Source organism: Falco punctatus (assembly GCF_963210335.1).
Source record: "Falco punctatus genome assembly, chromosome: 5".
Lineage (NCBI taxonomy): Eukaryota > Metazoa > Chordata > Aves > Falconiformes > Falconidae > Falco > Falco punctatus.
In genome coordinates, this window is record NC_137584.1 from 64122026 (window position 1) to 64149718 (window position 27693).

Consider the following 27693-nt stretch of genomic DNA (forward strand, 5'->3'; position numbering starts at 1 on the left):
TTTCACAAAACCTCTTTGAAGTCTTTGGAGTTATAGTAGGGATAAAATTAATCCTATTCCTTTTACACACTGATAGAAATTAGATAGAACTATCGAGAAATTGATGACAGATCTTTTGCTGGTTCCTGTCAGTGTAGCTCACTGAAGTCAATGGAGCCATACCTACTTGGAGTCAATCAGGTTCCACTTGTTTTTATCACTGAATATATATATATATATAACTGCAATTGAATTTCCAATTAGGCAGTTACACATGTGCTATTTATTTGTCCTACAGCATCCAACATAGTATATAACCTTTCTGCCTTTAATGTTGCTAAGGGCAACTGATAACAATGAGGCTATTCTTAAGGAAGAGCTACTGGATTTTGAAAACATTTCACTGACTAATTTTCACTGTTGTGTCTTTTATAACAAATTAGTCTTTATCATTCTAAACCATGTTTTGCACGATAATTGCTTTCTAGAATACACATCATTATTTCTTGTAGAACTGCTGCTAGCCTCCAAGTACACAATGATAATATATGAGACCAAAGTCCATCTAGTCTAGTATCTCTTCTGTAACACTTAGCAAAAGTGAATGCTTAAGGAAAGAATATAAAAACCATGAAAAGGGCAAGTCCTCAAGACTATCCCCTTTGCAGCATCAAGTGAAGCCAGGTCTATTCCCTTGTGCATCAGCAAGCAACAGCAAATCAAAAAGAATGTTAAAGATGGGCTGAGCTGTTTTTTTTTTGAAAGGACAGCTTATCCAATATCAGTAGATTTCCTTTCTTCCTCCATACTTATCAAGAACCCAAATGCTAAACCTTTCAGCAGCGAAATGAGCTAAAGTAGTCCAGAGGCCACACTGACTTGTACTAGTTCTTAGAAACTTCACCCTGCCCCAGTTCCCTACACTCCTCTCCACACAAAGCCCTGATTCAAAGCCCTACAAAGTTTACGGCAGCCTTTAATGTCATGTCATTGGCTGCCATGAGGCAAACTAAGTGCACTAATTTATAAACAGATGCAGGACAGTGAAATCATTCACAGTTTGGTTTTACCAGCTTTGACAGTTCTTTGTTACGAAGCTAATCAGAGAAAGAAGATGGTATGTGTTGTGCCTTGTATAGTAGCATCATGATTCAGAAGACAGTGCAAGCATGCATTTTGTTACTTACCAGGGTATTCCAAAAGTGACTTATGTTGTCTTTAAGGTTAAAATACCCATTTTAGATTAGAAAGAATAACAGAAAAGCACACCTGTTTTCAATATTAATATGTTTGCCATATTTGCTGCTGCTTTGAGAGTTTTGTTGCATAAGCAGTCATCTTTTTATGTATGGCAAAGAATATTTCAGGAAAAGAGAAATACACAGAATTTACTTATTAACTTGTTTTTCAGCTTTCACTCTGAACATGTGTGTAGGGTGTGAAGAAACAGACACAGAAGAAGGATCAAAAGAGGAGAAGGATGAGAAGAGGAGGAAAAGAAGCTCCCCACCCAGCCTGCCATTTCAAAACCAGCAAAAAATATTCTGGGATGTCTGCATATCCCTCTGTTTTATTAACCCTATAGTGCCATATCCTGCAAGACACTGTAGTCAAACTCCTTTAACGTTGGTCCTAGCAAGGGAGAGGAGAAGGTGGTTTCAGGCAATGCCCTTGGACCAGAATTGTGCGTCACCCCTCTGCCCTGGTCACTGTGCTGGCACTGCCGCGCTCCCTGCCCGTCCCTGCTCCTCTGTTCCTTGGTAGCTGCTGCCACCTGGGCATGGCTTGCATGCTGCTGGGAGGGAGGGAGTGTCGAGCCTGGCAGCAAGCAACATTGAAGACGAGAAGAAAGAAAATAGCTGAAGTGAACAGCAGCAAGAATTTTACTTGCTTGAAGGCCCAAAACGACTCCTGGTGGCCCTAGAGGCCTTGTTATAACCCAATGCCATCTTCAGGGACAGTGGAGTTACTATATGGCTTTTCATTAACCACATAGCTACTTAATCCGTATTGTTTGCTTCTGATAGCATTGGGAGGCTATAAAATGTGATGTATGGAGTATGTTGGGTTAGGATGGAGCAGCAGTTGCACTGTGCTTAACATTCCTATTGTCAAACAAACAAACTAGACAATGCCAAAAATGCAGCTTGCCCTAAAACACAAATGACAGTCTTTTGACATTGTAGCTGCTCAATTTTCAAAGCCACAAATATTCAAGAACCAAAGAAGATAAATCTTAATGTGTAAACCTTTTACTTTTCCCCTGGTAAAAGTGCTTGGGGAGGTTAAGCAAAGATGTAGTGGAAAAATGTTGCAAATCAAACAGCCAGCCTGTTCAGCCTGTTTTGTCGTTTCCATGGCTTGTATCAATCAATATTTGCTCTGACAGAGGACATTTGGAAGACTGGCTTCAGACCACTGCTTGAAGGCCTAGAATGGGTTCAATGCTTGGCTGAAATGTGCTGTCAGTAAGGACCGTAGCTTGGTCTGTGCACTCATCAGTGATAATGCAGGGGAAGCAAGGAGAGTCTGCCTGCCTCCTTAGCTTTTCCCCTCCTCCAGTAAATACATTATTACTGGAACATCGTAACATTACTGATCACTGAACCAGGCATCCAAAAGCATGTTGTTTAACACTGATACAGCTTGATACTGTATACTCCAGGTGTATTGATGCTGTATACTCCAGGTATAGCTGCATTTCAGTGGTAAACCTAAGAAAGTGTTGCTTATAGTGGGTATTCTTGCTGTTGTTTTTAATTAATGAAAATTTTGGTCTTGTCCACACTCTAAAATTCAAGATCCCTCTACTGAGACTGAAGTGCCTCAGTATAACCCACTTTTCAAAAATAAGTGGCCTAGGGATAGGAAATGGTAGTTATATTTGTTCCCCTTCAAGCTTCCCATTTAAAAGGTTGAAATGTTAGTTTTAATTAAATGCACAGATAATAAAATAATTTTTAAATGGATCTTTAAAACAATGCTGTTTAAGACAAAGAAATATTCCCTGTGGCAAGTTTTACACTCAGACAAAGATTCCTTATATTTGCAATATCAGCAAACAATACATTCTGATGAGTAATGGTTTGGTAGAGCAGCTTATGACTTTAAAGGAATGATTACCAGTTTTGTTTTGTTTAGTGAAGACAGCCTTTAATTTCTTTTTTGGTCTAAATAGAAATTTTCATTTGTTTTGAAATTTTCCTTTTTTTTTTTTCCCAGTGAAAGTCAGGAGAAAATACCCTGCCATTTTCTAAAAAATCAAAATCAAACCTATTCATTATTTCCAAACACACAGATCTTTTTACTGAAATATATTTCAGATGTGAAATAATAGTAATTCCCTTCAATTTTCTGTTCAGAGGAGTAGGATATTAATTTCCTAATTCTGAATGGAATGAAGCTTGAATTATTAAAATAAGGCTAAGCCAGGTTGTTAACCTCAGATAAGTAATATTTTTGCAGTCTCTAAGGACACAAAAGAAGAAGAGCCCTTTATATGTGGAGTACACTTCTGGTTTAGTAGTGACCCCATTGGTTTCTGTGCTGCAATACGAACACTCTGCAAGGCATGCTGTGTTCACAGGACCTATTTCAATGCCTGAGCTTGTGCAATTCATTGGCAGAAATTAAAGCATTTCAAATGGCTTGGGTTTTGTTGGGGGAAGAGTGAATTCATAGTATTGTGTCATGTGTCTTCATTTATTTCAGTGAGTAATATATGTGTTTCAGGTCTAACCCATACAAGAAACGACTGATGTAAAATGTGATGAAAAAGGAGCATTACAGAAAAATTCTTAGTCATTTTATAAGCCAGAGGACAGTCTAGTCTTTCTGTTCTTAGAAAAGACTGAGTAAGAGAGAGAGAAAATACTTCAAGTCATGAGAACTGCAATCTTAAAATGAATCAGTAATTAAAAAAGGTTAAGTAAGCCCTTGAGGTGGGGACTATCTTTTCTTTATAGCCTTGTACAGTGTCTGCCACAGCAGGGTCCCTCCTTTCCATTGGGAACTCAGGGCATTGCTCACATGCAAGGAGTAAAACCAACAACAATACTTGGGGGAAAAAAAACCCAAAAAACTGAACAACACTTAATATACAGTTTTTGATCTTCACTACACTGTGGATTAGAGAAGAAAGCCCAGCCACAAATCAGCAGAAAAATAACATTTGATGCATTCGAGCTATGAGGCAGAATCTGTTGCTGCTGTAAACTCCATAGCTTCACTTAACCTCAACCAAGTGGAAAACACTTCCATTAGCAGAGGATCGGTCTTGGAGTCTCTTACTGTTTGAGTTCATCACATCAAGAAATCACATGCAGAATGATGCATTGTGGATGAAAGATTTTTTCAGAGCTGGAAATTTTGTTGACCAGGTTAAAACCAAGGAAAATAACACTTTTATTCTGCAATATGTTTAAAGAGATACCTTGTGTGAAGTCTGTTATTATGCCATTGTAGAGACAGAGATATCAAAGAAAAGAAAAATAAGAAAGAGAAAAGACTAAATAAAGTGAAGGGAGGAGGAAAGGAGCTGGAGGTGATATTTTATGGAAGCTTTTCCTGCCTGAAGTGTGTAGAATCAAGTTTAATCTGGAACAAGCGCTGTGTTCAGGACATGTAAATTCTAGTAGCACTGAGAAGCAGATTTTCCTATATGCTTTGCATATGTATGAAGGACCCTTAGACTCACATCAAGTGAGAGGATAGGGAAATTTTCCATCGCAGAAATACATACACTTCTCTTAGTTTCTTCAGTAGCCATCTGTAAATATTGTGCAGCATGGGTGACATACAAGGTAGGAGTGTGAAAAGTCTGCCCAAGATTTGACAAAACAACTGTCCCCAAATTCTGCTAAGGAAGCAAATATAAATTTCTATAGGCAGAACAAGTACTGTCTTACCTGTTCTATCTCCCTGCCTGAGTTTGCAACCAATAAGGCTGGTCTATGATGGTAATGAGACCTATTAATTATAATCCTAATTATTTTAGACATAACAAGCTGTATGACCTAAGAGTCTAGCTAGAACATGGGGACTTAGTGATTAAAAGAGTCACTGATGTGATGGACGTATTTGGACTCTGACATCAATGACCCCTTTAATAGAAGTCCTTTATCTCTGAAGTAGGTTGACACCTTCTTCTATGGGAAAGGTAATCCCTGCTCCCTTAAATAGTAGTCTCAGAAATACCAGAGTTGAAAAGCCTGCTTCCTGTGTCCAAGAGAGCATATTTCTGTGGACTAGACAATGTATCCTTCAGTTGCTTTGTACACAGTTTAATTTCTGCCTACACAATTTTGATATTTTACAACAATACCACAATAATTTTATTTTTTCCCTCCAGCCTTACTTACAAGAAGTTTTTGTCAAAGCTTTTCCTTTATAAGTAATAAGAACAATACTAATTTCTTATTCCTATTTTCTCATTCTTGTATTATGCTCTTTTGTTTTATTCCTGATTATTCTGTTTATACTAATGGAAATAAAAATATATAAAAAAACAAAAACAAACCAACAGCTGAAACTCTGACATCAATGGTTTTTGCTCATGAATATCCAATATTAGATTTGGTTATGTGGCAAAAAAACTTTACGTATGAACTAAATATTCTTTGGTGAGCAGATCACATATCCTAGTTTATATTAAATGAGTTAACAAGCATACTGAAACAATAATCTCAAAGAAAGTTTTACTTTCTTCTTGAATAATTACAAAAGGAGCTACCAACTTCATGTGATTTTGCCCAGGATCTGTTTCCATATAGCAGATGCCAGCAGCATTGCCTAGACCCTTGTGTCTTCAGATGTCTGTGCTCAGAGAAACAAGATCTTTACTTACAGTGATTTTCAGGACACATGCATTTTCATAGAATAATTTGGGTTGGAAAAGACCTTTAAGATCATCAAGTCCAACCATTTATCCAGGACTTACAATTCCATCACTAAACCATGTTGCTCAGCACCACATCCTACACATTTTTTAAACGCTTCCAGGGATGGCGATTCCACCATGTCCCTGGGCAGCCTGTTCCAATGCTTGATCACCCTTTCAGCAAAGATATTTTTCCTAATACCCAATCTAAACCTCCCGTCGCATAACTTAAGGCTGTTTTCTTCTACCACTTCTTCAATGGCCTATGGTGATGGGGGTGCAATTACTTTGGACCCTATTCCCCTGATACCTTATGCACTGTCACTGAAATAAACAGCAACTTTGTCCCAGGTCTAAGAAAAAAAACCCCACGGGAACGTTCTTGCATTTTGGCTTTTAGGATGTGATCTCTGCAGTGGAGTCTGTATCCCTGAAATACAATTATAAGGGCTTCCTGTACAACACCCAAGGGTATTATACACCTCCTAACAAGCTGTTTGACAGCTAATGTGCAGAGTGGGGAGCCATGTAGGGGTGCCTGTAAGAAAATGCTCATGGGGAAGAGGCTATAAAGCAGACATACCTGTCCCATGCTAAATCAGACCCCCAACTCTGCAGCTGTAGTGCCAACCAGATACCTGAAGGACACACTGATAACCACCTTTGGCTTTCACTGAGTGTTTTTACTCAGTAGACTCCCAAGACACCTACTGGCACAAGCTGCCCAGATGAGCCTGGCAGTGAAATGCCTTGTTTGTGCACCCAAAGTGGGGGTTAAAAAATGAACCAGCCATTGCTTAGCTCTACACTGAGCCACTAGGGATCTGCAGATCCTATGCTCTTGGGTGAACTGAAATACTAAATATTGATGGTGTGCGTTGAGTTTAGGTGTCTGAAACATAACTGGCAGGAAAGCAAGGAGATATAAATGGATCAGACTCAGCTCCCTCAATTCTACTAGCAGGGCATTAAGAATTTAGGGTTATTCCTGAGTTTCTACCTCTGTCCTCTGCTAAAATGAAAGTCCATAAACATGAAAAATTCAGCTTCACTTAAATCAGCTCACATGCTTTGTCTATAATAAGCCCTACCGCTTACACAGGAATACGAGCATTATGCTGAGTGTGAGGTGCTTCACCGTGAGAAGCTTTAAAATTAGATATTAATCAGCAAGCTCTATGAGCTCTAATTACTATGTACCTGTGAAGCTGATACTGCATGGATGATGAAGGAGATAGATACACATCTTTCTCATTTATTCTAGTGAACACAACTAAGTGTGGCTAAGTGAACAAGCTAACCCATTTATTTCTATTAGGAAACTAATACTGAGGTACCTAAACTGCTGTACCCCAAAGGAAATGGTTTTATTAGCTTGAAGCCATGTCATAATGGATTAGGTGAAGACATAATTAGCAACGGGTTCATTGAGATAAAAGTATGTGTTCAGTAATGAATTCTTGACCAGTAACTTTCAGTTGTCTCAATAGCACGTTGCACAATGACTGCGTTTCTCCCCATGGAAATCATTTGATGTAGTACACTAACCTGCTCTGGCTTCTTTTACTCTCCCTTTTTATGATACTGTCAAAGAGGAATAACTTAGCATCCTTTGTTGTCTGAATGTCTAAACTAATTACAGACAGGCACTAAAGCTTCATTTGCTGACTTGGCTTCTGCTGACTCAGCTTTTTCAGTGTTCAATGTGCTTCTTTAAAATCAAGAGTACTAAGAGACAGTTTTGCATACAGAATATATCTGCCAAAATGACAGAACTGTTATTTGTCCAGTGGGTTCTACACCACTTATACATGATTCAGAAAGCAAAGAAAAAAAATCATCCTTACCAACGGCTGCAACCCCAGGGATATCATCTGTAGTTTATAAAACAGGATTTAAGTTGCAGTGACCATATTGTGTCCAAAGGCATAATCACAGCTGGCATAAAAAAACTTATATTTTGTATGTAAAAGTATACAAGAATACTTGCATCTTAAGTAGTATTACTATTTTTCTTGCTCTATTTCTTAGGAATTATTTTTTTTTATTCCTCAGAGATATAAAATGCACCAAAGGTAATACAGAGGGACATAAAAGTAGAGGAGAGCCTAGATTATACCTGTCTTGTTCTGCAACCCAGAGAACATCAAGTGTACAACAGCAAGGATCTCCTAAAGGAAGAATGCTAATTCATGCTTTTATCTCAGGATGAGAGGATTCCTTCTTCTAACACTCTTCATTGGGTTGTTGGATGTGTTGGAGACTCTCACAGTTAGCTTGTGTGTATGTAGTGATGGAGCTAACTGTTGTTATGTTTCTTTTCTTCTCGTTTTTAAAATGACACTTGTGGTGACATCTGGATGACTCAGTAAATAAAAATAGTAAATCTCAGAAAGATTCTGATGTGACAATTCCTTAGATGTAATGTTCAGGAAATGCTTTGTGAACTGTTTAGCAAAACACAGTGGAAGGTTTAAAGAAAACAATATTGATAATAACTATCTTTGCCTCAATCTACTGAAAATGGCTGTGTTTTATTTGCAGGGTAGACTGCTAGGAATCCCAGAGCCTCCTTCCCTTCCTCCTTTCCATCCATCCTTGAATCCTTTCTTCCATCTTTTCATCCTTTTATCCTTTGTTCCTTCCTCCCTTCATTTCTTCCTCCCTTCCTTCCCTCCTTTTCCTCCTACCCAAGCAAGGTAGAGAGCACAAGAGGAAGACCTGCCTCTCCTCTGGGGCCTGGGAGCAGGTGTAGGGCTCTTGCGCAGAGGTCAGCGGGTACTTCACAGCCAGGCATGCAGATGGTATCAGAGAGCAGGTAGGACTTTGTCTCCTTCCTCACTGAGGGCAGAGCTGAGCCAAGGGAAAATACCGCAATGTACTGCTGGCTCCATCCATAGAAAACTCCATTTTCTTTCCCACTCAGATAAGAGGACCTAAGAAGCTGGTTGTGCTTTTATATTTTCTCCATAGCGTCCAGGCATCCAGCACTACAAAGCCAGCTCCTCCACAAAACTTCTGGCAAAGCCACAAGTGAGTCCATTAAAAATATAATGGCTTGCCAAATACATGTGTTCTTTCTTTAATCACAGTTGTCTGAATTATAGAGTTCCTCAAATCGGCAGAGCTCCAGATCTTGAGGTATACGTATTTTATTAAGAAATACATAAGGAGTTTAAAATGGATTTTGTAATGAAGATACGCAAGCCACTATAAACGCAGTGATAGTAGCTGGTGTCGTTGCAATGTCATGCATGCTTGTTCTTATATGGCAGCCACAATGTGACATAATTTACAGCAAGTAGAGGATTTATAGTGTGCAACAAAGCAATTGAAGACACACTGCTTTGTGAAAACAAATCACAAACTATTATCCTCTCCTTCTGTACTTTCTGTAGTTCATTTAATTACCAAGAATTATTGTCAATCTCATGGTTTTGCATCCTGAAAAGGGCAAGTGCAGTTTGAGAAAACAAATGAAACACTCCTACATTTAGTTCCCTTGGAAGCCTTTAAGTGTTGGCTTTGGAGGAATTTTATCTTGTGTGAAGGCTTACAGAAGAAACGTAATTGTGGGTCTAAAGTTACATGGCTTTCTGGAGAAGATGGTTTGCTCAGTCATTTATACTTCTGGGATTTTCTTATTGTTACTGTATGAGAAGTACTACTTAAAATCATCTGCTTCATTAGCATCATGGATCATAAAATTAAGTAACAATCCACTCTGCTGTAACAGCCTGAAGACTTCCTCTGAAAGGATTCATGTAATTTCATTTTCAAGTAACATAATACCTGAAAATGTGTCTAAGTATGAAGACTCAGCTAACAAAGACATCTCTGGGTGACTTTGCAAAGTAAAATAATTACAACTTAGTCTGTTCCATACTTCAAGATGTGATATAGAAAGGTATTGTTCAGAAACTGAAGTGAAAAGCCTATGACAGAAATACCCACTGTCTTTTGTACAAGTCCTAGTTGTATCGATATGGAGAATAAAGTACAGATGTAAGACTTCCAGTAGGCTACCAAGTCAATCACTTGTTTTGAGTAGATTATATTTTATTTATTGACATTTGGCCATTTATACAAAATTGCTTATCCCTTCAAAATTACATTGTTTGTAAAGATTGGCTGAGGTACCTGAATACATATCCTTATTATCTATCCATTGTTCATGATAATTTCAGAAAGGCATTCCTGGATCTGTCTTGTAACAAATTATTTTATAACCCAACTTTTCAAAAGTAGCCATGAGGTGTGTGGTCTCATAGTTGAATCTATGCCTTTATAGTTATCTTAAAAGTTAGGAAATACAGGTTGGAAATCCCTCAGTCACAGAATGATCCCTGGACACAGGCTTGTGAATTGTAAGTGGATGTTTTCTTATTGATCTGTGGGGAAACACTTTCCCCTCAGTATCTTTTAAAAGAAAAAATATTCCTCCTGTTCTGTCCTGTTTCCTTTTTCCACTTCCCTCTAGCGCATGCTGTTTTTTTTCAAAAGAAAGGCTCAAATTTCCTCCTTCAGGAAAAGGCTTGAGACTGTGTTTTGTGGACTAAGGTCTAAACCCTACAGAGGGGGGCAGAATTCAAATCTACCGCATGCCCAGGACTGTGCAGTGGCCAAGCCACTGTGTGTGGATCGATTTCATTCTCAGACACGCCCAGGTCTAGGGAAGCCAGTCACCTTGTTAGCTGTCCCAGTGCTCAGCACCATGGTATTGAAGCTTCTTTCTACACTTTTGGCTCTCAGTTCACCATCTGTCAAGAAAAAATTATTGCCTTGTTGCTGTGCACCGAAGAAGGTATTAATTGCACACGTACCACATGGACAAAGGCAAGATGAAAACATAAGAGGATTAGCTTGCTGGAGATGATAATGAAGACAACAACAACAACAAAATCAAAAGAATAATATGAGAGACTCCTAAATTAGGACAAATAATAACTTCTCTCTTCTCATGCCTAATATAAGTGCATTGATCCCAGAATAAATAAAGCCCAACAATATTTTAAGAAAAAAAATTATAAAAATCATTGAATTAAAAAGGGCTTCTTGATTTGTTTCCTGGCCTTGGAGTTCAGCCATTTACATCCTGCTCGGTGACTTCCTAGGGGTTTCCTGGTGTACTTAGGATTGTACATAGTGTCTCTCTCTGAAAAATGGTAGAACATCCAAAAGTATAAAAAATTTTTTTCTTTGTTCTTTATATGTACACCTAAAAATAGATATGTGGGGAAGTGAAGGAAGAATGCTTGTAAAAAACCATGAACGCTGCTTGGCAAAAAAAGGATTTGTCGGTCTAATTGCTATTTCCATAGTAATCTGCTTGTGATATATCTACTTGTCAGTTATTCAGCTATGGCTCTCAGCCATAATTGCAATTCTGGCTAAAAATAGGACATTTCACCTTTCAATATGAAAATCACAACTCTTTTCAGTGAATTTGCTTTCTAGAAAATGTGCAATTTATTTTCTAACTTATACAATACAGGACTGCTACAGCCTAGTTTATGATATCTCTGTAGTATGCCCCTATCCTGTGTAGAAAACACAGTAATTTCTAAAGGATTTGGCTTCTACATACAGTTTATAAAAACAGTTTTTGATTTGCTGGATGGGATTTCAGAGGATTCTGTTTATGCCATATGATACGATACGATATGATACGATACAATATGATATGATATGATGTAATATGCATGTATCTGCATGTGATATGTGATGTACATGTAGAGGCAAATATGATGCCCCTACTGAGCACCCCTCACATTCCCTTTCTTCAGTTCAGGCTACCTTCTCTTTTGACCAGGTCTTTCAGTTCCATGAAAGGACACAGTGACAGCTTTGACTGTCAGTGATGTACATTTCTAAGTCACCTGGTGCAACTTGGCGCATTAAATGTATGTCATAACAATTACTGATAGAGAAAGAAATGAAGATCTGAAAAATTCCTGTCTAAAAACCTCCAAACATACACTGACAAGCACAGTCCTACTGCTTTGGTACTTGGGATCATTGAGTTAATTCATTCCCACTGAACGCCAGGGGTCATTTTGTCTATTATGGTGTAAGTAGGAAATATAATACTTCAGAGCAACCAAAATCTCTGCACACCTAGAGCTCTAATTCTGTCTGAATGATCACTTAGAGATATATGAACTAACTCAGAATATGTATCATATTTAACAAGTTCCCATCTGTCCTACCAGATCCAGTGCCCTTCTAACCCGAGTATAAAGCCAAAGGACATTTGAGGGATAGTAATGTGTAAATAGATATATCAAAAGGCCACATAAGGAAATAGTCTTTGTCCACTTTCTTCTTCCAAGAGTTTTAGAGGGATACTTGTCTTTCTAATTTGGTGAGGTTAGCAAACACTTCAGAGAGCTGAATTCTGAGTGAGCTTTGTGGTGGAAAAACACTAGGGCTAAAACATATGCTTGCTACTGGTTAGGAGTCAGACCCGGGCAGATACCTTACTTGTCTTCACATAGCTGCCTGCAAGCAAGTCCCTAAGTTATTAGTACAGTCAACTCCAATTAAATGTAGGTCTCTTAATCAGAAGGTAAATTTCACTATTGCAATCTAAGTTTAGAATAAAAGCAACAGACTGACACAAATACACATATGCACAAATGCAAGGGAAAAAGAAAAGTTAGAGAAACTTGGCTTGTCCAGGTCACATGCCTAGTCTGTGAAGAGTCCAGTTTTGGGAATGCATATCACTCCTGTAAACACGTATTCATTTGCATTGTTCTATAACGTGCTCATATGTAGGATATAGATGCATATAGTGGCATTCATCATATTTATTTTCAGTTCTGTGAAGGTTTAGTGTCTGTCTGAACTCCTTATTCAAGCTCCCTTTCCACACAGAGAGAGAGGGTACTTCTAGAGAGTAGATCATTCATCTCTGAGACACCAGTTCAAGTCGAATAGCCACAACCACAGGTCACTTTTCAAAATATAAGTGTTGTACTAAACCACAGGTGAAAAGCAACAGCTTCTGGAATACCATATGGAGATATTCAAGAATGACAGATAAGAAAAAGATATATTCATAAACACTACTCTACCCTTTAGGCACAGTACAGTACTATTTGAAAACTATTAGAAGTGGAGAGAAATACTACACAAATTAGTTTATGATGGAATATGGGTGAGGCCATACTGACTTTGTTAAGGCCAGAGAAAAAGATGCAGCTAAGACACATACTTGAGAGAGATTTCGTATAGATAAACCACTCCAGGCATCATAATAAGGGTTCTCTGTTTTGATGAGCCAGCTTAGCATATAGAAGTGGAATATGTCTACAACATCTGATAACAAATAACATGTGACCCAAGGCTCTGGGAGAAAAACACCTGTTCCCTCTAGTTTTGTCATATGGAACTCAGACTTCTAAAATATTAGGTCTGTAAAGCAAAAAGATTTAATTTGGTTTTCTTTTCTGTTTATTTTTCCTTCGTTGTTTTATAGGTCTGCAGTTACACTCATTCAAGCCTGAGAAGCTTCACTACAGGGAAATAGGCTGATTACCTCTGAAAAATCCTTGATTTGGGGTTTTGGTCTTTTTGGTTGGTTGGTTGTTTTTGTTTTTGTAAGATTAACTTTCACTTAACAAAGTCATTCCTTCATAGAAAAATACAGCCAATCTTAATAACAAGTCATATCCAAAGCAGAAAACCACAAAAGGAAGAGCAAGCATGGATTTGCTATGGTGTGCTGGATATTCCATACCATACAACATCATGCTCAGCATATAAAGCTGGGGGAAGAAGAAGGAATGGGGGGACATTTGTAGTGATGGTGTTTGTCTTCCCAAGTAACCATTACGCATGATGGAGCCCGGCTTTCCTGGAGACGGCTGAACACCTGCCTGCTGATGGGAAGTGGTGAATGAAATCCTTGTGTTGCTTTGCTTGCGTGCACAGCTTTTGCTTTACTTTTACTCTCAGCCCATGAGTTTTCTCACTTTAACTCTTCTGATTCTCTCCCCCATCCCACTGTGGGGGATGCAGAGTGGACAAGTGACTGTGCCGCGCTTAGTTGCCAGCTGGAATTAAACCAGAACAGTTCTTTTTGGTGCTTAATGTGAGGCATGAAGGGTTCAAGACAACAACAGATTTTATTTCAATGTGCTAGATTGAATTTATAGTTGTCCTTGGTGTTTAGCTATTAATTGGCAGGCCTCTGTGCTTGCCATGGGACTTACTTGCCTTACTGTATATTAGAGTTAGTGTCTGCTTTTTGCTTTCAATGCTTGCTGGACTGCTGTACTCTTATCATCTTACTCTGTTATGCTTGGGAACATTTTGATAACAGCAATGGCGATGTGCCTCGGCTGGCAGGTGGCCAGGGCATTGCTGCTGTTTCTGTGCTGCTGTACTGGACAGGCTGGAACTCCAGTGTGAGCTCAAGTTGAAGGGACTGTGACCTGTGGATGAGTCCACATGGGAGCAGAACACACTAAACCATCTGTGGCCATGGATAAGCCCATGGCAGAGGATGTACATCTCTAAGTATCTGTGGCTGTGGTTATGTCCATGCCACAGCAGGTATACCTCTGAAGGGATTATGGCCCTTCAAGTCCAAGCTGGAGAAGGTACAGTCAAAGCATTTGTGGCTGTGGAGAAGTCCATGCTGCATCAGCTACACCTTGAAACATCAGTGGCTGTGCATCAGGTCATGCTGGAGCATCTCAAAGCATGTGGCCATGGATAAATCCAAAACAGAGCAGGTACAGCCCTGGATGGATTGTAGCCATGGGTAAGGCCATTCTGGAGCTGATTTACTTCTGAAGGGACTGTGGCTGTGGATAAAGCCACGCTGGAGCAGGTATGTCTCTGGAGGCATTGTGGCCCATGGAGAAGGCTATGTTGGAACAGGTGCACCTCAGAGTGACTGTGGCTGTGGATAAGTCTATGCTGCAGCAGGTAAACCCCTGAAAAGACTGTGGCACATAGAGGAGGCTCCACTTGGAGCAGGTACATCCCTAAGGGACTGCAGTCTGTGGATAAATACAAGCCAGAACAGGGATAAGGGGAGGAGTTCATTGCAATATTAAAACCTATGGTGTGACCCAGAGGGACTGGGGTGGAAACTGGAATAGAAATACCTTTAAATTGTAGTAACCTGTGATTTGAGTTGCATATTATGGGAATTACTATAGCAAGAACCTCTTATTGTTAGCCAGACTCAGTGCAAGGGAAGAATTCAGTGCAAAGTTAAACTCTATGACCTGGCCCAGAGGGATCAGGAGTGGAGACTGCAATGAATATACCTTTAAAGTTTTGTAACCAAGTATCTGAGTTGCATGTTATAGGAATTACTGTATCAGGAACCACCCAAATCAGTGGAGGACAAGTATTACAAGAAGCAGAAAAGTGCAGCAGTGACCCAGCCTGAGGTGGCTCTGGTGACAATAACTCCACACAACACAACACTTCTGCTGTCCTGAGCTACCACCATAACAGATGGAACCCAAACTCAATGGATATTTTGTGGACATTGATGGACATTTTACAGGCATTTCACATGGGTGGTTCATAGACTAAGGGAATTATGTCTGTGTATTGTATCAAAGGATGGGAAGAGGAGTGGTGGTTAGTGAGGATGTATTGGATAGCGTGGGAACTGAGCATGATGTAAATAGTATGGAATAAGAGATGGAGAATGTGCTGGGTTTGGCTGGAGTAGAGTTAATTTTCTTCACACTAGCTGATATGGGGCTGTGTTTTGGGTTTGTGCTGGAAACAGTGCTGACTATTGCAGGGATGTTTTAGCTATGGCTGAGCAGGGCTTACAGCGAGCCAAGGCCTTTTCTGCTGCTCACCCCCCCCCCTCCCACCAGAGAGCGGGCTGGTGGTGCACAAGAAGTTGGGAGGGGACACAGCTGGAACAGCTGACCCACACTGAGCAAAGGGATATTCCATACCGCATGACATCATGCAAATAACACCAGGGGAAGAAGAAGGAATGGGGGGGGGACACTTGTAGTGATGGTGTTTGTCTTCCCAAGTAACCATTACGCATGATGGAGCCCGGCTTTCCTGGAGACGGCTGAACACCTGCCTGCCGATGGAAGGTGGTGAATGAAATCCTTGTGTTGCTTTGCTTGCGTGCACAGCTTTTGCTTTACTTCACAAACTGCATCTCAACCCATAAGTTTTCTCTCTTTTACTCTTCTGATTCTCTCCCACGTCCCACCGAGGGGGGTTGAGTGAGCAGCTGTGTGGGGTTTAGCTGCTAGCTGGGGTTAGAGCACAACACACAGGAAGAAAGAATTTGGCCTCTAAGTTCATTTCAACAATTACAAGCTGTGGAGCAGGTCAACCTTTTCTTTATGATTGTGTTTGCAATGATGCAGATGCAAATTTCCTTTCCTTTCCCTCCGTACTATTCTGATCTGCACCTGTACCTACAGGACAAAAGTTTTGAGAGATACAAGACATCCATTGGCTTTAAAATGCATACTAAAAGATCACATGTTCAAAAAATGAGCTGCCCCTATGACATATGCTGAGCTGCTAAATCTCAAATCCAAAGTTCTCATTTCATCTGCAGAATAATCTGTGGAAAACCTGTGCTGCCAAAATTTGCTGATTTTTAGCAATTATAATAATTTCTAGTGGTTAATAGTAATCTTCAGCTTCCAACCACTTCCAAATTTCATAGCAAATGTGTCAATTAGATATAGTGGCTTTGATGATGCAAATGCCTGTCATTCATATAAAAGCCACAAAGTCACATAAAATAATGACATTCATTTACTTGGATTCTGGTTCAGAAGGAAAACAGTGACTTATGGGACATCATACATGGCATAATTCCTTGAGCCATCAGCTTAAAAACATATCTGAAAAGTATCATCACTCTTGAGTATATCTTTTCTGTGAACAAACCCCAGCGATGAGTTAATTCTTGCTGTGGGCCATGTAAGCTAAACCAGAAATGTGTTCTGTGGAGAAAGAACATAGTCTTTCTAGTGTCTGATGAAATCAGAGGAGGCTGTCAGAAAGAAATAAAACAGGGCTAAAGTCAGGAATCACTTAGAGAAAATCTGTGTCATAAGTTATGTGGAAAGAGGAGCTGCATAGCCATGCATTAAATTTGTTCAAGTGTGTTGTGAGTGCTTAACAAGCATCAGCAAAAGAGGTTTGAGTGGACAATCAGAGACATAGGAGAAAACCCAATGAAATTATTTTTACAGTTCCTTCTTCCTTCCTCATTCACTTGGTTCACTATAAAGATGGCTGTAGAAAGCTTCCCTTGTTGTTCTGAGACACATCAGCTTTGTGGCCTCAGAGCAAAGACCCGAGAGAGTTGTCAAAGATTTATCTTGCTGGTCAGCCGTGTTGTGCAGAGGGCTAATTCTGAGGTAGTGGTGACCAGAATCTCATACAAAATGACAGGAAGACAGAGCCAAAAGTATGTCATGCACATCAGTGGCCAGAAGAACTCATCACAAGAGTGTTCAGATCTTTTAGTGGCAGTGGCATTTCAGTTGTCAACCTGAAAACAAAAGAGAAAAAAAAAAAAAGAAGCAAAAACAAAACCAAAATTGAAGATGTTTCATTTAAAATCTACCCATAAAATCAGCATTCCTGTTCCCCAAATACTTTATATTTGCACAAAATATAAATTGGACTTTTCTTTTTATGGGTGAGAGAAGGCAAAAGGGAACAGGGAGGGGACCTTGCACTTGTATGCAAAAGAAGGAAGGCTTTTCTGTATGGAGGTTGCCTTGTAGTGTTCCGGTTTACTCAGTAGTTCACAGGTCAGAGTGGGTGTTGAAGAGACAAACATCTCACCCAGGTTCAGCCCATCTGTCTGCCATTAGCAGGCTCTCAGCATAGAGGAGGCTGAGGACAGCTGTCCTCTTCCAAGCTCAGCTGCGCAGAGTTTTCCACTCCACTACTCATCACCATGCCTCTCCCGAGGCTACTTATGCCCTACGCTGGCTGACTGACTACATTAGTGCTCTTCAACTCACTCTGAAGAAAAAAACCAACAAGGCTAACTTCAAAATTTTAAGTAGTAACTAATTACTAATTTGGCCCATGAAGACTAAAGCATGTTAAGGCAATTTCCCAGAAAAAGTTCAGTAAACATTGTGGAAAAGAGACAATTTTGTCAGCATGTGGCAAAAGAGAAGCTGTAGATGAGCTTTCTTTAGTCCAACATAACGTAACAGTTTAAGGCATATTTTTGTTTACTACATCAGAATCAAACCAAATCATTCACGAAAGAAAGCAATACAGATATCCCACATTTGAGATAAGTGATCTCAGCACTCTCATCCTGCATCTCAAAGTCTCGTTTAAGAGAACCCAGGCTATGGCTGGCTGACTGGTACTCCTGCTGTGCCGTAAGGATTTCACTGTCCTTAACCAGAGTGACTGGATACATGGTTCACACACCATCATTGAAGTGATATAGAATAGCACTAAGCTACATGATGGAAAGATAAGAAAACTGCTAGAGAGTTAGAAAGAGGATCCTCCTTGTGTACTTTGTTCATAACTTTAACCTTAGAAAAGATACTGTTTTTCTGAACTTTGTGCAATTTTTAGAAAGGCCATTTTTTTGTTTGACTTTTGGAAGAAACAGATTTCAACATGTGTCAAGTACTTTTAAACAAAATTCATCAGAAAGGATAACCTTCGACCTCCATTCAATATCTTAACATGCAGAGACCCTTTGATTCAAGTGATACCACTGTGAAACTCTATTTTGTATAATTTCCAGGAGTAAAGTATAAATATTTCCAGCAAAGCATTCTTAACATAAGTTTGTTTGCTAAGTGTGTTTCTTCCTTTTTGGAGCTTGTTCCTGTCATAGGAAACCTTTTTTGTTTTAATGGAAAAACAAAATGGATGGATCCCCCAGATTTTCATTTCTACCAGTCTGAAAACTTTCAAAACCATAATGTAAGGCATTTATGACAAATCCCCAAGAATAATGTCTGAGTGCCTCTTGCTAGAATATCAGCCAAGATTACTATTTCTGTCACTTCCTGTTTCTCACCACGCTGAAAAGAATTGTAAACATGACATTTCTCCCACTATTTGGGCACTTTTAAATTCTGATCTCAGCAGGAACAAGGAAAAGCACAACACAACCTAACTGCTGCAGAGCAAGGGAATCTGAAATTCAGCACAAATGACCATTTCATTACTTTACATTTGGTTTTCTGTAGAAAATATTTCTGTTCAAAGCTTATAAGGCATTTTCAGAACATGTGGACTATTTCTGACATCTATTTTTAAATAGAATGAATCAGATCCTACGTGTGTTTCTTTCTTTCTATTGACTACAAAGGTATGACCAGATCTGCTGTACGATTTTACATGGCAGATGTGTCCATTTGGTCAGCTGAGCCCCATCTTTGCTTACCTACAGGCAGACATGTCTGCCTGCATATTGATTTTTGACTTTATACGTCTTGTAACAGTTATATTGCATCAATTGAAAAAGACACCTTTGTTTTACTATCTATAATATCTTTTAAATACAGCAGGAGTTACTACATCCTGTTTACTGAACAACTAAGTATAACATCTAACCTCCAAATAAGCAATCTCCATCCTTTAAACCAATTCATATGTTTACCCATACTAATATTCCTGTATCACAGTCACAGTAATAGAATCATAGAAGTACAGAATCATTTTGATTGGAAAAGACCCTTAAGATCATCAAGTCCAACTGTTAACCTGGCACTGCCCAGTCCACCACTAAACCATGTCCTTAAGCACCACAGCTACATGTCTTCTAAATACCTCCAGGGATGGAGATTCCACCATGTCCCTGGGAAGCTTATTTCAACGCTTGACAGTGAAGAAAGTTTTCTTAATACCCAGTCTAAACCGCCCCTGGCACAATTTGAGTCCATTTCCTTTCATCCTATCACTTGTTACTTGAGAGAAGAGACCAACAACCACCTGTGTACACCCTCCTTTCTGGCCCTCAGCCTCCTTTTCTTCAGACTAAATGGTTTCAGTTCCCTCAGCTGCTCCTCGTAAGACTTGTTATGCAGACCCTTCACGCGCTTTGTTGCCCTGCTTTGCACACTCCAGCACCTCAGTGTCTTTCTTGTACTGAGGGGCCCAAACCTGAACATATTCAAGGTGAGGTCTCACCAGGGCCGAGTATGGGGGACAATCACTTTCCTTGTCCTTCTGGCCACACTATTTTGGATAATAGCTATGCTTCTTTTGCTTATTGGTATTCACTGAGGAACAAGGATATTGTATGTTTATCATCCTTGATTCTCTCTCTTTTTTACACTGCTTCAATGCCAGAATCAATTCTACACTCATGAAGGACAGTCCTAAATATCTGTTTGACATGCTGTTTGCTGTATGGTATAAACTCTAAATACAAGTGTCTGCCCTCACTCATTTAAGCAAAGGCAGAAACAGAATGCAAAGAACTCTGTTGGTACAGAATGGCAAAAAATTGCCCCTTGTTGCAAAAGATATTAGGAACGGCCACAGGGTGTTTGTTCAGTTATATGGGTCTAATTCTGAAGCTTGGGGAAATCAAGAAACTTCTACAAAACAGGGTTTCTCCATTAGGAAGGATATTCTTCTGCACAACTTGTCTCCTGTAAGAGAAGGGTTTCTACTGACTTTGTTACCTTGTGCCTAATTGGTAGCATCTTGTGAAAGCAGCTGTGTAATAAAGGTTTCAGAAGATGAAATCTAGGTAAAATGATCTCAAAAAATCTCCATTCCTACTGAATGAGTTATGTATAAAAAGAAATAGCTGTATATCATATTAAATAATGATATATTGGCCAATTAGGAAAGGACTCTTGTATTGGGAAGATTTGAATGTCATCCAAAACCAATCTGTGGACTTGACTGTTGGCAACTTAATTACAAAACGCATTTCCGTAGTAGATCAGAAATAGCATGCTTGAATTTGTACAAGTTAATTCCTGATTGAATTTACAGTATGTTAGGACAGATGCTTCCTCCTATTTGTGCAGTGCAACAAAAATCCTGAGCTGGAATAGGAATAATAACAAAAAGTGCTCGACTCCATGCTTTTTATTTGTTTGTTTGTAGAAAGGTAATGGGAAGTCTTCTGAAACAGTTTTAATAGACATGTAATGTAATAATTCTGCAGTGAAAAAGGACAAAGCTGCAACGGCAATTTTACTCCTTATGATATTACAGCCACCAAAATAAGCAGAGACAACTGTCACGGCATTTTTTAAACATGTGGAGGGAAGTCACATGCAGTTGGAATGCCTCTGCAATCTGGGTTTGTATTCAATCATCTGAGTTCAACTATAATTTTTCCACTAATAAAAGCTCAAATGGTTCAGATTGGCTTCTGTTACAGAGAATGCACTGAAATCTTGGCTGTGGTGACATTCGTGGGCATGGAAATATGCTTTATATAACCCTAAATTTCTAGAAAGTGAAAACTCTGGAGAAGCCTTTCTCCTTACTGAATTTTTAAACTTTTTGTAATTTTTTTTTTTTGGTCAAAAATGTTTGGATATCTTAAATATATTCATTTAATATAAGATAGATAGTTTGGTTATAATATTTTAGATTGAAGTCCTAAGTTGATTTCAAACAGTGGTTAACATAAAACAATTAGAACAAATTTTACTGGTGTGAAGGAAGTGTAAAACAGACTATTTGTTCATAGGTGGTTTGTGACTTTGCAGCCTCAGTGTTTGAGTAACCAATTTAATACATATGCGAGGGCCAGACTGAGGAAGGTAATTTTCAAAAAATTAGGTAGCTTTATGTGGAAGTTATTTACGGTACAAAACTTAAAACTACTTTTTCTGAAATGTTATGCCTTTGGCTTTTCAAATTTTCCACTCTCTACATATTTCAGGGAATACTTTTTTAACTGAGGAAGTGACAGGTCTGTCAGCCGTTCAATGGGATCTGCAGCACATGCCACTTACGACGCCAAAGTGGTAGACAAATCAGTCTGAGCTGTCTCTACTACCCCCTGGTTCATGGTCTTTCTGATCAGCCCACTTATTCGTGTAGGATGTTCAAGATATGTTCCAGTTTTTGAGGTGGACCTTTGTGTACAGAAAGTACAATATCTAGGACAGAAAAGTGTTTAAATACAGTGCAAACAAGTGAATCATATCTCCTAAATTAAAAACGAAACAAAAAAAGCCCAGTGGAACCTGTTTAAATTTCTACATCTTTTTGTTATTACAATCTGGAGATCTGGTCCAGTAAAGGACTTAATTATGTGTTGAATTGATAAATTCCATAAGATTATTTATGTGGTTAACTGCTTTGATGGATCCAAGACTTAATCCTTAATGGTTAATTTTTATTGTGGTATCTGTGTCGTAGAGCCAAAAGTAGTTAAACTGTCTTATTTAATTTTGATATACAATATATAAACATGGTGGTTGCATTAAGAATCCTATAGAAAAGTTGTAGAAAGAATTTATTATCAAAACCTGTAAAATATTTTCCAGTAAGTCTGCAAGTTGTGAATACAGAAGTATATAATGTTACTATAAGCCCATGGATGAATATTTATTAATTGTTTTGTAAAATAAAAAAGAGCAGCATAGATTAAAAACATATGAAACAGATGAAAAAAAACAATATATATGTGTGTGTGCATGCAAAATATTTTCCTCAGTCTATTTAAATGGCAGTCTTCCCACTGTAATCAAGCATCATTCTACTGGCTAGAACTGGTTGATTAAATGATAGCACACTGCTTTATTGATTAATTATGTTGCTACCTTGACTACATCAAAAAGTGTCTGACATGGATTTTGTAAAAGATTAATTGCAGTCTAGCTCCAGAAAAGTATCACCTTTTACAGAAAGCAATTCATCGTCAAGGAATATAAAATAGTTAAAGAGAGAATCAAAGATCAGGAGTGAAATTCAGACTTACAAAGTGCAAATGTAACTTTGAGGTGAGTTAACAAAATCAATCAAAATCCATTCTCCACAGAAACCCAAAAAATCTTTCATATCCACCAGAAACTGATGTTCTGTCTTTCACACAGTCTCTTTCTCATCGTTATAAAGCCATCTGGAGTTTCATTGTTTTCTACCTTTTAATGCTGTTTCCCTGACATTCTTTAACTGTCTACATCTTCAGCACTTTGGAATTCTATGTCATACATTTGATACTTGAAAGTTGTAAAGAAAACACAAATTGCAACCCAGTGAACTACAGTTCTCATATTTTCCTAGCATACAATTGTAATTTTGTGAGCACTGGGTATCTCACAGAACTGATTTAAAGAAAAAGCCCCAAAACACTAAGGTGAGAAATAACCTGAGGATAGACATGGTGATCAGAAGAAGTAGTGATGATTGGCAAAAACTGACCTACACTGGGATTTGTTACATAATGAGAAATTCCATCATTGTGTTCTAGTTATGTTTTTCAAATTCATCAATGATCTAGAAGAAAGAGTGCAAATTTGTTAGTGAGTTTCCATACAATACGAATTTGTAAAAAAAAAAAAGAGAACTGAGAAAATTAGAAAGAAATCCCAGGACTGTTAGACAATTACACAGAGAACAACATTCGTAAAGTATAAATTGATAGATATAAAGCCCTGCAAAACTGCAGAAGAGAAACTGGAAAAAAAGAATGCCAAAAGTAGCTTTGGGATTATATTAGACAGCAAATGATATGGTAAGAGTTTGCATTATGATATGGAAGAAAATCATGAATGTAATTTTAAAATGCCTCCATGGAGAAATTATGCAATGGAGGAGTAGTATAATAATACCTGTTTATCTTACCCTGAGCTTATAGATTTTTAAAGTTCTGATACTCATTTCTAGAGGTGGAGGAAATTATGTCATTGAGGTTTTATTTTCTAGGAACATTTTTTTTTACAGGAAATGAATCTATTTTTGACAAATATATGAAAAATGAAACTTTTAACTTCATGTGTTTGTAGTGAGAGAAGGACAGCATGAAAACAAGACAAGTAGCAGTTTTGGTTGTCATCTATTTTTCCTCTGTGCCTGTTTGTTTAGTGAACTAAAAAAACAATTCACATATTTCTTTTAGTACCTTACAGCAGAAAACCCTGAGAGACTCCCGTAAGCTTACTTTATTGAGTCAATAACCCAGACAGTGTTGTTGTTCTGAAGGGAATAGGCATGATGACATACTCTAAGTACTAAGGGTGCTTCAACATCCAAAAATGTGGTGTGTGATGCTGATTAATCTAGAGGCTTAGAACTGGGGTACCAGGGAAAGGTATGAAGACAGGGAAAGCAGGTTAGAACTTTAGGGAAAAATTGTTGGAAGAAGCAATCATTTGGTGGTTAAATAGCATCTTCAAGTCTAAGGACTCTGATCTTGTGCATATGGATAAAACCTAGCACACTTTACAGGAAAATGTGGATATAGTAATAATAGTAATGGATTTCAAGGAGATTCCCCCTGGAACATTTAAAAATAAACTGCCTGCAACGCTGGTGTCTTCGTGGCAAAGGAAAGATTTTGCACTGGATAGAGAAAAAGCAAATAGGTCTTTTTCATTATAGATGTCTGGGTTTGTGTGAAGCTAAATGCCTTTAAGAACATGGGCATTCTCAATAATGTAGTGTCTGCTGTCAGTACTACAGGGTGAAAACACTTGGTGAGTAACATTCAGTTAGTGTGGCAAATAATCTTCATGCTCATGTAATTGATGCAAGATTGTGTAATTGATATGGCCAGGGATGGTTCTACTGCAGAAAACAGTGCTCACTGGATGAAAAAAAAACCCCAAAACAAAACCCAAATACCATGTCTGGATTATGTTATAGCTACACATGGTAGGTTGTATATCTGAGAGCAGGAGGGAGGGAAATTGAACCAGTAAGGGCAAATTCCTGGAATAAACAGGAAGGGGACTTAGTTGCACCTGAGGGGGAAGGGAGGGCATCAGTTTCTAAGGGCCCTGTGCAAAAAAATGTAATTCATCACTACCCAGCTACGTCGTATGTTGTTGGTGAAGGCACAGACAGTGTTAAAGTGTGTCAGGTCACTACGTGAACAAGAACAGCTACAGGCACATGTCTTTTTTATCAATTTGTTTGGATTTTTAATCCTTAAAGGCAGTTATTTTTGGATGTTTGGTTCCTAAATAAATATTTAGGCACCTTACAGTAGAGGAAAGAACTGTTTAACGTGGTGGTTTTCAGTTTGGTGTGTAAATAATGGATATGGGACACACTGCTGAAGGGGCACAAAAGCGGGCAGCTGAGGGGAGCTGCTGGTGGGCCTTGGCCTGGCTGCTGCCAGGGGGTCAGAGCGAGCCCCCCCAAGGGGTGGGAGGTGCTCTGGGAACAGCTTTGGCATGGCAGGGAGAAACTTCAGTATTGCCTCAAGAGGCAGGCGGAGGGAGGAAAAGGGCAACCGAGCTACTCCTGAGGGGAGTTAGCTGTCTTGTCTGCAACAACAAACAGGCGTCTAGCCTAACCCATAATGAGAAAGTTGGCCACCTGGAAAGCAAGAGGGAAGGGCAGGACCTATTTTACAAACATACTGTTACAGAGGAAGGGACAGAGTTCTTTTCAAAACTTTCATTTACTATGCCTGAAGCACTGAGCTTTCAGTATTTGAAGAGAAAGTTTCTCTAGTTGAGTTTAGGGGTTGTTTGGGTTTTATTTATTTATTTGGTTTTGGGTTTTTTAATTTCATCTGTATTTTTAGAGATTAAACAACATCAGTCTCATCTGGTGCAATCATCTCAGAAAGAAAGCAGGGAGGATGCAGTTTCGCTCCGGTTGCTTTAAGATCCTATCACATCTCAGCAAAAGTTTCTTGTTTATTTACATGTACCAAGCATTTATGATTCATGTTGACCTTGCTGGAATTTGTGAAACATAAGCAACTCAAAAACTGCAGGTGTATTTTCATTAAGAGTCAAGGTAGATTTTGGAGACCATCTCCAGTTATGTACATTTGAGTGGTCAATTTTTATTGACTACAAATTATAATAAAATGCAATGCTTTTTGCTCTTGAATCACCTTGCCAGTCATTGAATAGTATGAAGTCACTTCAATGAAGAACTCTGACTAACGCTCATTGAGCAAATGTAGCAAAGGTTTAAAACTATTATTTCCCAGCAGATGTTTTGCACTTCACCTGTCAGTCACAGCTTTCTTGGCAGAGTCAGCAGAAGGCAGCATATGAATCATTCAGCAGTAAACACATCAGTCTGTGAAATGGAGCAGCTGAAATAAAAGAACATAGGGGATTTTGCCTTCCCTACTAAGAGAAACTGCAAGCTCTGGTGGCACCAAGAGTTGGGTGCATTAACATCTATGACCACTACAGTGAACTTTGTCTGAGACCTTCTGTTCCAGGCTAAGGCTGATTCCTTCGAGTTGTAGAAGAGCAGTCTAAAGAGCTCTTAACTGGATCTTGTACTGGCCTACAGTAAAGTGGGCAAGAACTGTTTAGGAGTGGAGCTTGTTATGCTGCAAATAGCTCTGCTTTCAATGCAGAATTAGCATTCATAATTATTGTGGCACACAGTTCCACAAACAGCAGAGAAACTTCTGCAGAAGATCTTTGATGGTAACCTTGTGTGAAAATCCACCATTCTTTGTTCATGGTGCTTGGTTAACCTTCTAGCTCACATGGTGGTGTTTGTGTATCTTTTTTGAAAAGACCATAACTATTAACACATGTGGATGACTTACTGTTTCAGCAAGTTATTTGCTTGAAAAACGAACATTCATTCCCCAAATGTTCAAACTAAACTTCCTTAGAGAAGTATTTGTGAAGAATAAATAACAATGGTACATGTCCAGTGAAATCATTGGTGGATCAAAATTTGCCTGAAATGCTCTTCAGAAAAATTCAGCAAGTGCTAACGGATTTCCAGGTAGAAATAACCATTCTTGTTCCTCAGAGAGTAACGGCTCCAGTGAAACACAGCAGTATGTGTACACACATATAAATATTCAAAGTCAAGGCAGTGAGTTGGCCATGTGAATCTCATTGAAGATAATGAGAGCCACGTGGCCAAATCCCTGCTTACAACATGGAAAATTTTTCCTAGTAGCGATATGTAACATGAAAAAAATGTTAAATAATGAAACATTGCAGCTTTTAAAGACTTTTAATACACAAAACACATCTTAGTCAAGACTTACTTGAAAATTGCAAAACCACCATAAACGTCTTGGCTGTGCTTGAGGAAATTGTAACAAACACCAACCATTATCATTTAGAAACAGATAATTTCCATTTCATGTTAATGAACAAGGAAAGACAAAGGATGCTTTGCTGTCTACTAGGTCTACATGTCTGTCTTCTTAAAAAGATTCAGTTTAAGTAGGAATTCTCATAGAAATGCTGGAAGGGCACTGTGATTACAGCAGCTACAAGAGGATAAAAAGAAAAAGCTCATCACATCATGAAGTCTGCAATAGTATGTAAGTAGCAACCGTTTTTCCCCAAAGATGACAAGCCAGTTATAAATCTGATGCTTAAATCACTAATAAGATGCATATTTTGAATGGTGACACAGGCACAGGCACCAGCTGTAAAGGAAAATGAGTTAAGTTAGAAAAGTTCATTACATAAATCAAAGGCTAAGGTGAGAACCCATCCTACTGGAGTGATGCAGAGTTTGAAGAAGTGAAATGACTAATAGCAGGAAATTTTTGTTGATCTGTGCTTGATGTACACCATGCTACTTTTAAGTGTCATTCTTTCAAGTCTATAGTAGATAAAGAAGCCAGAAAACTCTCTTTCAGTGTTTTACTTTTATTGTAGCATGAAGTGGAAGCCAAATTTTACAGGACAAAATGGATGATTATCTCAGTTTGGAATAAAACAAGTTAA

At 38.7% G+C, this 27693-nt stretch overlaps 1 long non-coding RNA gene across 1 annotated transcript in view; it reads left to right on the plus strand.

The window, feature by feature from the left end:
* LOC308064239 overlaps positions 1 to 27693 on the plus strand; it is a 33017-nt gene extending 5324 nt beyond the window's left edge. The window contains exon 2 of the long non-coding RNA XR_013928318.1: positions 1391 to 27693. This is a non-coding gene — a long non-coding RNA (uncharacterized lncRNA). The remainder of the gene's footprint in view (positions 1 to 1390) is intronic.